We start from the raw sequence: 12,686 nt of genomic DNA on the forward strand, positions 1-12,686 counted from the left end.
CTGAACATTGAGTTCAATAATTTCAGAGCATGACAGCCCCCCATTTTACTTTCATTTTTAGTTATTTTTTCTTTTTTACAATCTTTTTTTTTTGCATTTATTTCATTTCATCTTAGTTTGTTCAGTTTGCTTACCCACTTTTTTTCAGGTTTGCACTTGCTGCTGTTCAATATTCAGTCCGTTAACACCTAATCTGTACTAATGCTTTGTCTTTCAACACACCATTAACATATTGTTTGCCTTTGCTCCATGACCTTTTGGTCAGCTATGTGGCCTGGTCCAATCTACACCTTCTCCTTTGTTATCTCTTGCCCCACCCCCACCTCACTTGCTTATAACCTGTGACATGTTTAATATTTGTCAGTTCTGAAGAAGGGTCACTGACCCTAAACGTTAACTCTGCTTCTCTTTCCACAGATGCTGCCAGACCTGCTGAGTGGTTCCAGCATTTCTTGTTTTTATTTCAGATTTCCAGCACCCGCAGTATTTTGCTTTTATATTGACAGTGTGGGCTTTGCTTCTCCGGAGAGGTGACCGGAACAGGAGTGAAGCTTCTTCTGACTGTGGCTGAATATTCACAGTTCTTTGTTCAGTCACTGTGAGGTTGATTATCTGCTTTTCAGTGTGTGTGTTGTCTTGCTCGATAGAGACCAACGTTCGTCATGAGGGGGAATGGGAATCTGAGCTGGGGAATACTGGATCAGTGCGCTTTAACGCCACGACTGGGTTCCACGTCCCTGGGGAAGTGCTCCAGTTGAGGATATAGCTGTGTGTAAGTCTCTGCTGACCCCACTGAGTGAGCTGAGCAATACAGACCTGAAGATCCCAGCTCTGATTCCCGGGGGTGGGGGGCGGGGGGGGGGGGGGGTCAATGCTGAGACACATGCAATTACATTAAAAGCAAAAAACTGCGGATGCTGCAAATCTGAAAAAAAATCAAGAAATGCTGGAAATACTCAGCAGGTCTGGCAGCATATGTGGAGAGAGAGAAGCAGAATTAACGTTTCAGGTCAGGTCCGTTCTGATGAAAGGTCACTGACCTGAAACGTTAATTCTGCTTCTCTCTCCACAGATGCTGCCAGACCTGCTGAGTATTTCCAGCATTTCTTGTTTTTATTACATGCAGTTACACATTGAGTAAAGAGCATAAGAGCAGGACCTATCTATGCTGCTATTTCTGACCCACACAAGCCTCTTGCCACTTGTCTCTGTCTCTCCTATCTTTCTGTTCCTTTCTTCCCTATATCCAGCTTGCTCTTCAACGCATCCATACTATTCACCTCAACCACTCCCCATGGTAGCGAGTTCCCCATTCTCACCACTCTCTGGGGAAAGTTGTTTCTCCTGAATTCCCTGTTGGATTTATTTGTGATGTGACTATTTTATATTGATGTAAATTCTGCATCACATTCATGAGTGTGCTTTGGGAGGGGAGGCGGTTTGAGATGGTTCTCTATCTCTACCCAGTAACACATTCGTGAGAGGCTCAGCTCCTTTATCGTGAAACTTCAGTGCTGCGTTTCTGGGAAGCTGAAACCACACATTCATTTTCTCCTCTCCTTCCCCTTCCCTCCTTCCCCACTACTCCCCCCATCCCCCCCACCCCCCAGCTCCCCTGGCCCACCCTCTCCTGCAGCTGCTGACTCCTGCAGGTTTACACTTTCCACCTTCACCTCCCCGCCCCCCCCCCCCTCCCCCCGCGTCTTGCAGTCTCCCTTCACCCAAGTTGCTGTTCTCCAGGTGAATAGAGCAAGGGAATGGTGGCGGGCTGTTTGAACATGGTGGGCATCACACCGGCAGGAAGGCTCGGGTCGAACTTCCCATCTTCCGATTTCGTAAAGCGGAGTAACGGGGAGGTGAGGGGGTTGAATTCCCGATTTGTGTCACCTTTGGTGAACTGGTTCACGCAGGGTGGACCATGCAAAATGCAGCAAGGTCAAATTTCTGTCTTTTCTGAAGGAAAGTATCTGTCTTTTACAGGATAGTGTTCTCTGAGTCGACTGTGATTGCGGTGTCTGACTCCTCTCCCATTTTTCTCTCCTGCTGTTCTGAAGGCTCAGAGGATTTTCTGTCATTTTTGTTTCCATTAGGTCAGAGTACAGAATCAAAAAGAGATGATCAAAATCCTGCAAGGCATTAAGTAGGTAAATGGTGTAAAGTTGACAGTGACTAACTTTTCCCTTCAGGTCTCTGTGCACTGTACAATATTTCTAGGTATTGGGGTATGAGGGATAACTCGGGTTTATACAGAGACAGTGCCTGCCTTGAGCAATGGTCAGACTAAACTATCTGATGGGACAAACTCCCAAATCCTAACACTGGTTCAAATTCCTCCGTGGCCTCACCACTCCCTATCTCGGTCATCTCCTCCAGCCCCACAACCCTCTAAGATCTCGGCGCTCCTCTATTTCGGCCTCTTCGAGGCAGCCCCAGTTTAATGGCTCCACCACTGGTGGCCGTGCCTTCAACTGCCTGGGGCCCGAAGATCAGGAATTCCCTCCCAAAACCTCGCTACCTCTCTCTCTCCTCCTTGAAGAAGCTCCTTCGAGCCAACCTCACCTGTCCCAGTGTCTGTCTTTGGCTCAGTGTCAAATTTCATCTGATAGCACTCCTGTGAAGCATCTTGGAATGTTTTACGACATTAAAGACGCTAGACAAATGCAAGTTGTTGTTGTGTGCTCAGCTTTTACTGAGTATTGGAGAACTCAGAACCGATTAAAGCACATAGCCTTGCGAGGAAGCAAGTGAGCATTTCAGGATTGTAAAACAAATGGACAAAAAGAATGCAGGATTTATTTATTTAGAGATACAGCACTGAAACAGGCCTTTCGGCCCACCGTGTCTGTGCTGACCAAGAACCACCCATTTATACTAATACTACATTCACCCCATATTCCCTATCACCTACCTCCACGGGGGGCAATTTACAACGGCCTATCAACCTGCAAGTCTTTGGCTGTGGGAGGAAACCGGAGCACCCGGCGGAAACCCACGCAGTCACAGGGAGAACTTGCAAACTCCGCACAGGCAGTACCCAGAACTGAAGCCGGGACGCTGGAGCTGTGAGGCTGCGATGCTAACCACTGCACCACTGTGCCGCCTCACTCTGGTGAAGCGTTCAAATACCAGGGCCCACCAGTTGATATTTTGCATAATGGGCTCATGATATTCGGGAATCATTTACTAGGGGAGACCAGAGCAACAGGAGAAGACTATTCAGCTAATCAAGTTTACTTTGCATTTATTCAACAAGATCATGACTGTGCAATCTTACTCCATCAAGCCACCATTGTCCCATATCCCTCCAAACAATCGACCAATCTCCGATTTAAAATTTGCAATTGGTGTAGCATCAGAGTTCCAGTTCCAGTGTGGCAGAACAGAGTTCCAAACTTCTCACAGCCATGTGTGTAGATTTGTTTCCAAACTTCACTCCTGAAAGGTCTGGCTGTAACTTTTAGATCATGTCCCTGAGTGCGAGGCTCGACAACCAGCAGAAATAGTTTCTATCCATCTGCCCTATCAGTTCCCCTTTGTGCCTTGAAAAGGGCCTTGAAGTGACAACCGAAGGGGTTTCAAACGTCAACCAGAGTGAAGGAGGTGAAGGTGGGTTGGCTTGTGACAATGTAAGAGGGTCTTGAGCTAAGTAATGCCTCTTTCTCTCTCTCTCTCTCTCTCTCTCCTCTAAGACAAGCTCCTTATGGGAAATAAATTAAGAATTCCTTTGCTTCAGTTGAACTTGGAGAGGACGTTGGTGAGGTTCCAGTTGGGCTGATTTGTTTCAGCGAGCTCACTTTGAAAGGTGAAATTGTGAACAATGTGGTGAGGTTACAAAGTCAGGTTTACCAGGTTGGAGCCAGGAATTGGAGGTTTTGGTGGTGAGAAGAGGCTGGCGCTCCTTCCATTGAACCAAGAGGTGATGTGACAGAGGGTAACTTCCACTGGCGATGACAAGAGAACACAACGTAAAGTTCATCAGCAAAAGATGGAAGGCGGAGGTTTGGAGAATTCTTTAGTTTATCTGCAGACATAGAATGCACAACCAGAAACAGAGGACAAAGCAGAAGTGCAGAATAGCTTTTCGAATGGAAGTCATCGTGTCATTCGAGTCAGTACGACACAAAAGAGGCCATTCAGCCCATTGAATCCGTGCAGGATCAATCTATGAGAAAGAAAAAAAATGGAAAGGGTTTGTGAGAGATACAAGGCAAGACAACGAATAAGAAAACAAAAACTTGCATTTATATAGCACCTTTCACAACCTCTGGGACATGCCGGCGCACTTCATCGCCAATTTGTGCACAGCAGGATTCCACAAATGCCAGTGAGTTGAGATGCTTTAGTGATGTTGGTTGAGGGATTATATATTGGCCAGGACACCAAGGAGAATTCTCTGCTCTTCAGACAGTGCCATGGGGTCTTTTACATCAACCCGAGCAGGCAGATGGACCCTCAGTTTAACGTCTCATCCAACAGTGCAGCACTCCCTCAGTACTGCACTGTGTCAGCCCAGATTTTGTGCTTGGGTCTGTAGAGTGAGACTTCAACCCAGAATCTTGTGACTGAGAGACAGAGGACAGCGCTACCGACTGCGCCAGAGCTGGCACATTATAATACTGTACTCACAGTGTCGGCTTCGATGATGTCCTGGGGTAGGACTCTGAATGCATGCACTGCTGGCAAAGCAGTGAGTGTATTACTGAACTTCCTGTTAATCAGGTCAGGCCTGATTTAATTTATTTTTAAAGCCCTTTAGTATTTGCTTGCCTAATATTTGTGGTCATGAGGAGACAATGAAACTTTGTGTTAATTTGGCCAGGTTAGTCCAAAATCAGAATTAGGATCTGCTTGTTGGTAAATGAGGCCCTGAAGTCAGTTTGTGCTTCTCTTTCTCCTGCCTTGCCCTTTTCCCCGAACATCATCCAGTTTTATTGACACTTGTGCTGTGAGGCAAAGGAGCTGCTTTTCAAACTGCAACTCGACTCAAAGACTTGTGCTTAAACTGTTCTGACCGGGGACAGAAGTGGAAACAGGAGACGAGACGAGATAAAGAAATAATATTGTCGAACATGAGACGTTTACACTGAGCCTCTCTTTTGGTCGCCTGTCCCAGTATCTCCTTGTGTGGCCGTCAGTTTTGGTGTGACAATGCTGCTGTGAAGCATCTCAGGACATGGCTGTACAAAGACAAGTTGTTGTTGTAAATTGCTTTGGGCCGTCCTGAGGTTGAGAGAGGTGCAACAGAAATTGAAGTTCTTTTCTTTCTTCAATCCAACTCTTCCAGTCTAACTTGCTGAAATTGCTCAATTCTCCGTCTCTGCTCTGTTGCCAGTCGTTCATTAGCCTTTTAGGTGACGAGTTTATTGGATCATATTTAAAGAGATATGTCAGCAGTTTATATTTATGACTGCTGCCCTCCCTCTGTTGTCAAGTCATCTTCAGGATTTTCTACCTGATATGAAGCAGTTCCTTCCCTCAGGGGGATGTGTAATCTTCTCCCGAGACAGTGGAGGTTAAGCTTTTTGACCTGCTCAGTCTGCCTCACTATGTGGATGTAACAGCCAAGGCTGTTTCATTGCAAGGGTCTCCATCCCTTTCCAAGATCCACCACAGAGGAATGGGCATTGCTATCGCACCACTTTAAAGCAGGGGAAAGGTCCGTCAGTTAAGTGAGTTCATGCCTGTCAGCCGAGTCTCAGTGGATCGGACTCTTGCTGCTGAGACTGAAGGTTGTGAGTTCAAATCCTCCTCCTGAGACTTGAGCACAAAATGCAGGTTGGCTCTCGAGTGCAGCACTGTGGGAGTGCTGCACTGTCACAGGACCGGTCTGCACTCTTGTGCGAATGCGAAACATCCTGCGGTATGAAGTGAGGAAAAGCGGCCGGGTTCTCTCTCAAGTGACATCACGATAAAGAGATGCGGTGGGTTTCATTGTCTGTTTGTTGGGAGCTTGCTGTGCCAAAATTGGGTGCCACATTTTGTGCACTGCAGCAGTGCCAACACTTGGAAATATTGTCTGTAAATTACTTTGAGACGGATGTAGGTTGTGAAAGGTGCAATATAAATCCTCATCTTTCTTCCTTTTCTTTATTAACCCTTGCATTGCCAGCACACTTTAAGGTTCCAGGGAGGGGAGGCCAGTCTCCTCCATTATCTACGATGCACTTTGTTGATATTGAATAATCGTTTTGCAGTCAGACAGCATGTAGCAACATCGGAGGCACCTGCTAAGGGTGGAACTGCACCGATAAGCAAATGGCAAGGTGCTGAGTCAGCATGAGTGTCTAGCTGGGAAATATCATGTTGTACAAGTCATAAATATAAACCCACTTCATCTGTTCAGTTAAACATCCCTGTCTGGTAAGTTATTCGTCCATACGGAGACTTGGCATAATTTAGAGTTCTTTCAGGTGGAATTTCCCCCCTGTCTGTCTCTCTCTCTCTCTCTGTCAAGGCACTGGGTCATCCCAAACACAAAGTTTCTGGTTCAATTCCTGCTCTTGGCTCAGCCGCCTATTCCTGACCTGGGGAATAGACAGTAAGTGAGAATAGGGTGGCTGTTATTCCCACTTCTGATCTTGATCCTCTCCTTGCCCAACGTGACAAGGGGATAGTAGGAATCATGCAGCACAGAAACAGGCCCTTCGGCCCATCATGTCAGTGCCGGCTATCAAGCACCTAACTATTCTGGTCCCATTTTCCAGCCCTTGGCCCGCAGCCTTGTACGCTACGGCATTTCAAATGCTCATCTAAATACTTCTTAAATGTTGTGAGGGTTCCTGCCTCGACCACCCCTTCAGGCAGTGTGTTCCAGATTACAACCACCCTCTGGGTGAAAACATTTTCCTCAACTCCCCTCTAAACCTCCTGCCCCTTACCTTAAATCTATGCCCCCTGGTTATTGTCCCCTCCGCTAAGGGAAAAAGTCTCCTCCTTTCGAACCTATCAATGCCCCTCATAATTTTGTTTACCTCAGTCAGGTCCCCCCTCATCCTTCTCTGCTCTAAGGAAAACAACCCCAGCCTTTCCAGTCTCTCCTCACAGCTGAAATGCTCCAGTCCAGACAACATCCTGGTGAATCTCCTCTGCACCCTCTCCATTGCAATCACATCCTTCCTATAGTGTGGCGACCAGAACTGTACACAGTACTCCAGCTGTGGCCTAACTAGCATTTTATGCCTGTTCTTATATTCTATGCCTCGGCGAATAAACACTAGTATTCCATATGCTTTCCTAACCACCTTATCTACTTGTGCTGCTGCCTTCAGTGATCTATGCACAAGTACACCAAGGTCCCTCTGACCCTCTGTACTTCCGAGGGTCCTACCATCCATTGTATATTCCCTTGCCTTGTTAGTCCTCCCAAAATGCATCACCTCACACTTCTCAGGATTAAATTTCATTTGCCACAGCTCCGCCCATCTATATCGTCCTGTAATCTAAGGCTTTCCTCCTCACTATTTACGACACCACCAATTTTCATCTGTGAACTTACTGATCATACCTCCTATATTCATGTCTAAATCATTAATGTACACTACAAACAGCAAGGGTCCCAGCACCGATCCCTGCGGTACGCCACTGATCACAGGCTTCCACTCGCAAAAAACAACCCTTGACCATCACCCTCTGCCTCCTGCCACTAAGCCAATTTTGGATCCAATTTGCCAAATTGCCCTGGATCCCATGGGCTCTTACCTTCTTAACTAATCTCCCATGCGGGACCTTATCAAAAGCCTTACTGAAGTCCATGTCGACTACATCAACTGCTTTATCCTCATCGACACATCTCGTCACTGCCTCGAAAAATCCAATCAAGTTAGTTAGACACGATCTCCCCCTGACAAACCCGTGCTGACTATCCCTGATTGTTCCCTGCCTGTCCAAGTGGAGATTAATCCTGTCCCTCAGAATTTTTTCCAATATTTTCCCAACCATTAATGTTATACTCACCGGCCTGTAATTACCTGGTTTATCCCAGCTTCCCTTCTTGAATAATGGTACCACATTTGCTGTCCTCCATTCCTCTGGTACCTCTCCTGTGGCCAGAGAAGATTTGAAAATTTGTGTCAGAGCCCCTGCTATCTCCTCCCTTGCCTCACATAACAGCCTGGGATACATCTCATCTGGGCCTGGGGATTTTAAGCCCGCTAAAACAGCTAATACTTCCTCCCTTTCAATGTTAATATGTTCGCATATATCGCAATCCCCCTCCCTGATCTCTACACCTACATCGTCCTGCTCCATAGTGAAAACAGATGAAAAGTAATCATTTAAAACCTCACCTATGTCCTCCGGCTCCACACACAGATTGCAACTTTTGTCCCTAATGGGCCCTATTCTTTCCCTGGTTATCCTCTTGCCCTTAATATACTTATAAAACGCCTTAAGATTTTCCTTTATCTTGACCGCCAATGTTTTTTCATGTCCCCTCTTCGCTCTCCAAATTACTTTTTTAAGTACCCCCCCCCCACACACTTTCTATACTCCTCCAATGCCTCTGCTGTTTTCAGCGCTCCGAATCTGCCATAAGCCTCCTTTTTTTTTTTCTGATCCAATCCTCTGTATCCCTTGACATCCAGGGTTCCCTGGACTTGTTGGTCCTACCCTTCACCTTAACAGGTACATGTTGGCTCTGAACTCTCAATATTTCCTCTTTGAATGACACCCACTGGTCTGATGTAGACTTTGCTACAAGTAGCTGCTCCCAGTCCACTCTGGCCAGATCCTGTTTTATCATATTGAAATCGGCCTTCCCCCAATTCAGTACCTTTATTACCCGGCGATCAGACCCCTGATGTCCGATTCCCTCAACCACTCAACTCCATTCCCACCTTACAGTTGTTGTCAGGGCTAAAGAGTCATGCTGCTGCTGCAGGGAGCAGTTCTCCACCAGTCACCTGTCTTGTCCAAGGTCAAGCAAGAAACAGTCAATGACTTTTAGGATTGCATCATGAAGGAGGAAACACAAGGATGTGTAAAAACAGAAATAGAAAGGCAAGATCACAATGTAGCTGTTTGTTTGCCACTGGTCTCCAGGCAGAACAGAATATATAGCACATGGTCAGATTACAGGTGAAATACCTAGACTCCAACTGGATGAGATGTAGAGGGGACAGATGTCCTGTAGATATCATGCCATCCTGCTGATGTCTTGGAAAGGGCAGGGCTGGGCAGAACCAATCATGATGTGACACCAATTTCCACAGAAAGGAGGAAATAAGGAAATGAGATGCTGCCAGACATCATGAGTATTTCCAGCATTTCTTGTTTTTATCTCAGATTTCCAGCATCTGCAGTATTATGCTTTTATTTAAATGAGATGCAGCTGCTTCCTTCAAATCAAACCGGTGAGGTTCGAACATACAAATTAAGAGTAGGCCACTCGGCCCCTCGAGCCTGCTCCGCCATTCAATAAGATCATGGCTGATGTGACTAACCTCGACTCACTCACTTCAATTTGTAAATTCCTTCAGTGTTTCCATCAATGCCTCATTCGGGGAGCACTCTTATATTTGAATCAAGAAGGAGGAACTTTGGTCAACAGCCAGGCAAAGTCCTTGCTCTTGTTAAATCATCAGAGAAGGAACAGAAGGAGGTCAGTCAACAGGAGACCCTGTTCGAGTTAAACTGAACGGGTAAACCGCACTGCAATTCCATATCTCATCCAAGTGTCATGTGTGCGAGCAACTGAAGACTGCTGCTTTTTATTTTAAGCCACAATATATTTTTCTTAAGAAACTAAGGCAAAGAGAGGAGGTTGGGCACTTAGAGTACAAGACCATGCGTGAATAAATAGACAGCTCCTGATGAGAGAGAAAAAGAGGTCACAGGCCAGAGGTGACAAAGGGTCATCCAATTAGATGGCTTGCACTGGTTCTTCCGAGCGTGCCTGGGGCGTGGGATAGAATGTTCATCAACTCGAACAACTTTGTACTTGGACAGCACCTTTCATGCAGTAAAACATCCCAAGGTTCTTCACAGGAGTATTATCATATCAAACTTGACACTGAGTCACACATTCGGGCAGGTCACCAAAAAGCTGAATCAAAGAGGTACATTTTAAGGAGTGTCTGAAAGGAGGAGAGTGAGGTTGAAAGAAAAAGGTTGAGGGAGGGAATTCCAGAGCTTCGGGCCCAGGCAGCTGAATGCAAGGCCATCATTGGTGAACTGATGGAAGTAGGGATGCAAAAAAGGCCAGAATTAGAGAAGTTATCTTGGAGGAGTGTGGGGCAGGAGGGCAGCAGTGGGCGGGGGTGGGGGCGAGGCCATGGAGGGATTTGTAAAGAAGGCTGAGAATTTTAAACCTGGTGTGTTGCCAGACCAGTAGCCAATGTAGGTAAGTGAGTACGGTAAGGGGTCAATGGGAGTTGGTGCAAGTGAGGGCAAGGGCAGTAGCCAACGTAGGTAAGTGAATACAGTAAGGGGTCAATGGGAGTTGGTGCGAGTGAGGGCAAGGGCAGTAGCCAATGTAGGTAAGTGAGTACGGTAAGGGGTCAATGGGAGTTGGTGCAAGTGAGGGCAAGGGCAGTAGCCAACGTAGGTAAGTGAATACAGTAAGGGGTCAATGGGAGTTGGTGCGAGTGAGGGCAAGGGCAGTAAAGTTTTGGATGACCTCAAGTCAAATCTGCATCTCTCTGAATGTTCATGTATCTCAGTTTGCTGATCCACACAGATCTGTTTTTTTTTTATTTAAGATTTGTCAAGCAACTGCTCAATCCAAACCTCCAAGCCTAAAGAATTCAACCCAATATCAGGCCAAGTAGGACTAAGTTTCCTTGTTGTGGAGGGCCTTCCTGTCAGCGTTCAGGGAGAGTGCGCGGTGCCCTGGTGTGCAGGGCAGAAATTCACTTCTTATTGACAGGGATCATTGCGACAAGCGGAAAGAATATGATACGTCGCATCCAAAAACATGTCCAGTGCAGAGAAGGAGCCCTGCTGAAGATGTCTTATTTCAGTCCCGGTCAGTGCAGACAGGTCAATCCCAACATGAGATTCGCAGCATCACCTGCAGGTTCGGAAACCACTGTAAAATGATCTGCTCCATATTGATGTCTCCAGCAACCTCTCAATGGCACCTCAGTGCACAAGTTTCCATGAAATCGCCTGATTGAGCTCTGTGGGAGGGTGTTCTGCTCCATCTCTTCCAGTCCTCCATCCACTGTGAATTCCAGTATTTCCTTGTTGCTGTGTTGGGATGGTATCCTGCATGGTGTGGTTGGAATTAAATCTCCCATTTCACCTGACATTCAAAGATGGTTCCTTGTGATGTAAAAACAGAAAGTGCTGGAAATACTCAGCAGGACAGGCAGCATCTGTGGAGAGAGAAACAGAGTTAATGTTTCAGATCAATGAGCTTTCAACACAACCACTGATTCATTCCATTCATTCGTGAGCTCCCTGTTGCTCCACTTTGCATATGACCTCTCATTTCATCACAACATCATTCTTGATGCATTTCAGAGGAAACACATGAGGGTGAAAGGAATAGAAGGTTATGCTGATAGGATTAGATTAAGGGCAGTGGGAGGAGGCTGGTGTTGAGTGTGAACGCTAGCGTGGACTAGCTTGACATAAGAAAATGTTCCACGATGCCTTGTTGAGAAGGCCAGACCGAGTCATGCGAGAAGAATTCAGAGATTCGAACTGAACAAGATCAAAGATAGAGGTGTAGAGTCACTGGGAGCACTTGTGGGGAGGAAGGTCCCAGATGACTAAACAGTTAGTGTAAACACTTGAATTGGGTCTGACTATCAACTGTGTTTCCTTATCACTCTGCTTTACAATTGCAACTTCATCCCTTTATAAACAGACAATAAAATTAAAATCTGTGGTCATTGCATCATAATATCCTTTCCAACACCCGTGTCACTGGGATTTCCCTTGCCAGTTCTTCCTGGAACTTATTTGCATAAATTTTCCTTGTGTGGAAGCTGCAGTTGCCATCATTGACGAATTCAAGTTGCCTCCATATCTGTCACAAGTCTGTACCGTTATCTTAGGATTCACTCAGTATCTCCAAGGACTCAGACTTTGCTCCAGTCACCATCTATACCCCAAGAGCAAACAGTAAGCCCTGTGTGGGCTTATTGCACTTGTAAAGTTTAGACATTACATTTTCAACCAACTTTCGTTGGGCGTTCTGTTTTGCTGATGCTTTAAGAAATGAAACTTGAAGGAAGTGCATTTCAACCTTCAAAGTGTTTGTTTATCTGCATTTCTTTCACGCAGTACCTTCAGGACTATGCAAGGTCCCTTTGCATTTTTGACATTTCATCAGCAATTTATTCTTTAATTATTTCTGATGAAGCTCTAATTTTGACCACATGGCGTTGCATTTGTGTTTTTTATTTCCGCCATTCACAGCTTTTCTTTGCCAACGCTTGCTGCTCTCCTGTGCTATTGCTCATGGATGTTGTTGGTGAACTGGTAGCCCTTGCTGTCCCAGAAAGAGCAATATTTTGGATATTCTCTGTGAATAAGCAGTCCAAATTGGTTCTGATCTCAATCATGGATTTCCTTGTTCTTTGGCAAGGAAATGTTGTGAATGCCGGTACAATTTTGACCAGTAGAACACCAAACCTTCCTTTTAAAAAAAAACACTTGGAAATGCATTGCCTGGAGTGTGATGAACACCAATGAAATTTTTTATTTAAATGGCACAGAATGAGAGGAACGACAACAAC

The sequence above is a fragment of the Heterodontus francisci genome, chromosome 47, assembly GCF_036365525.1.
Source record: "Heterodontus francisci isolate sHetFra1 chromosome 47, sHetFra1.hap1, whole genome shotgun sequence".
Classification (NCBI taxonomy): Eukaryota; Metazoa; Chordata; class Chondrichthyes; order Heterodontiformes; family Heterodontidae; genus Heterodontus; species Heterodontus francisci.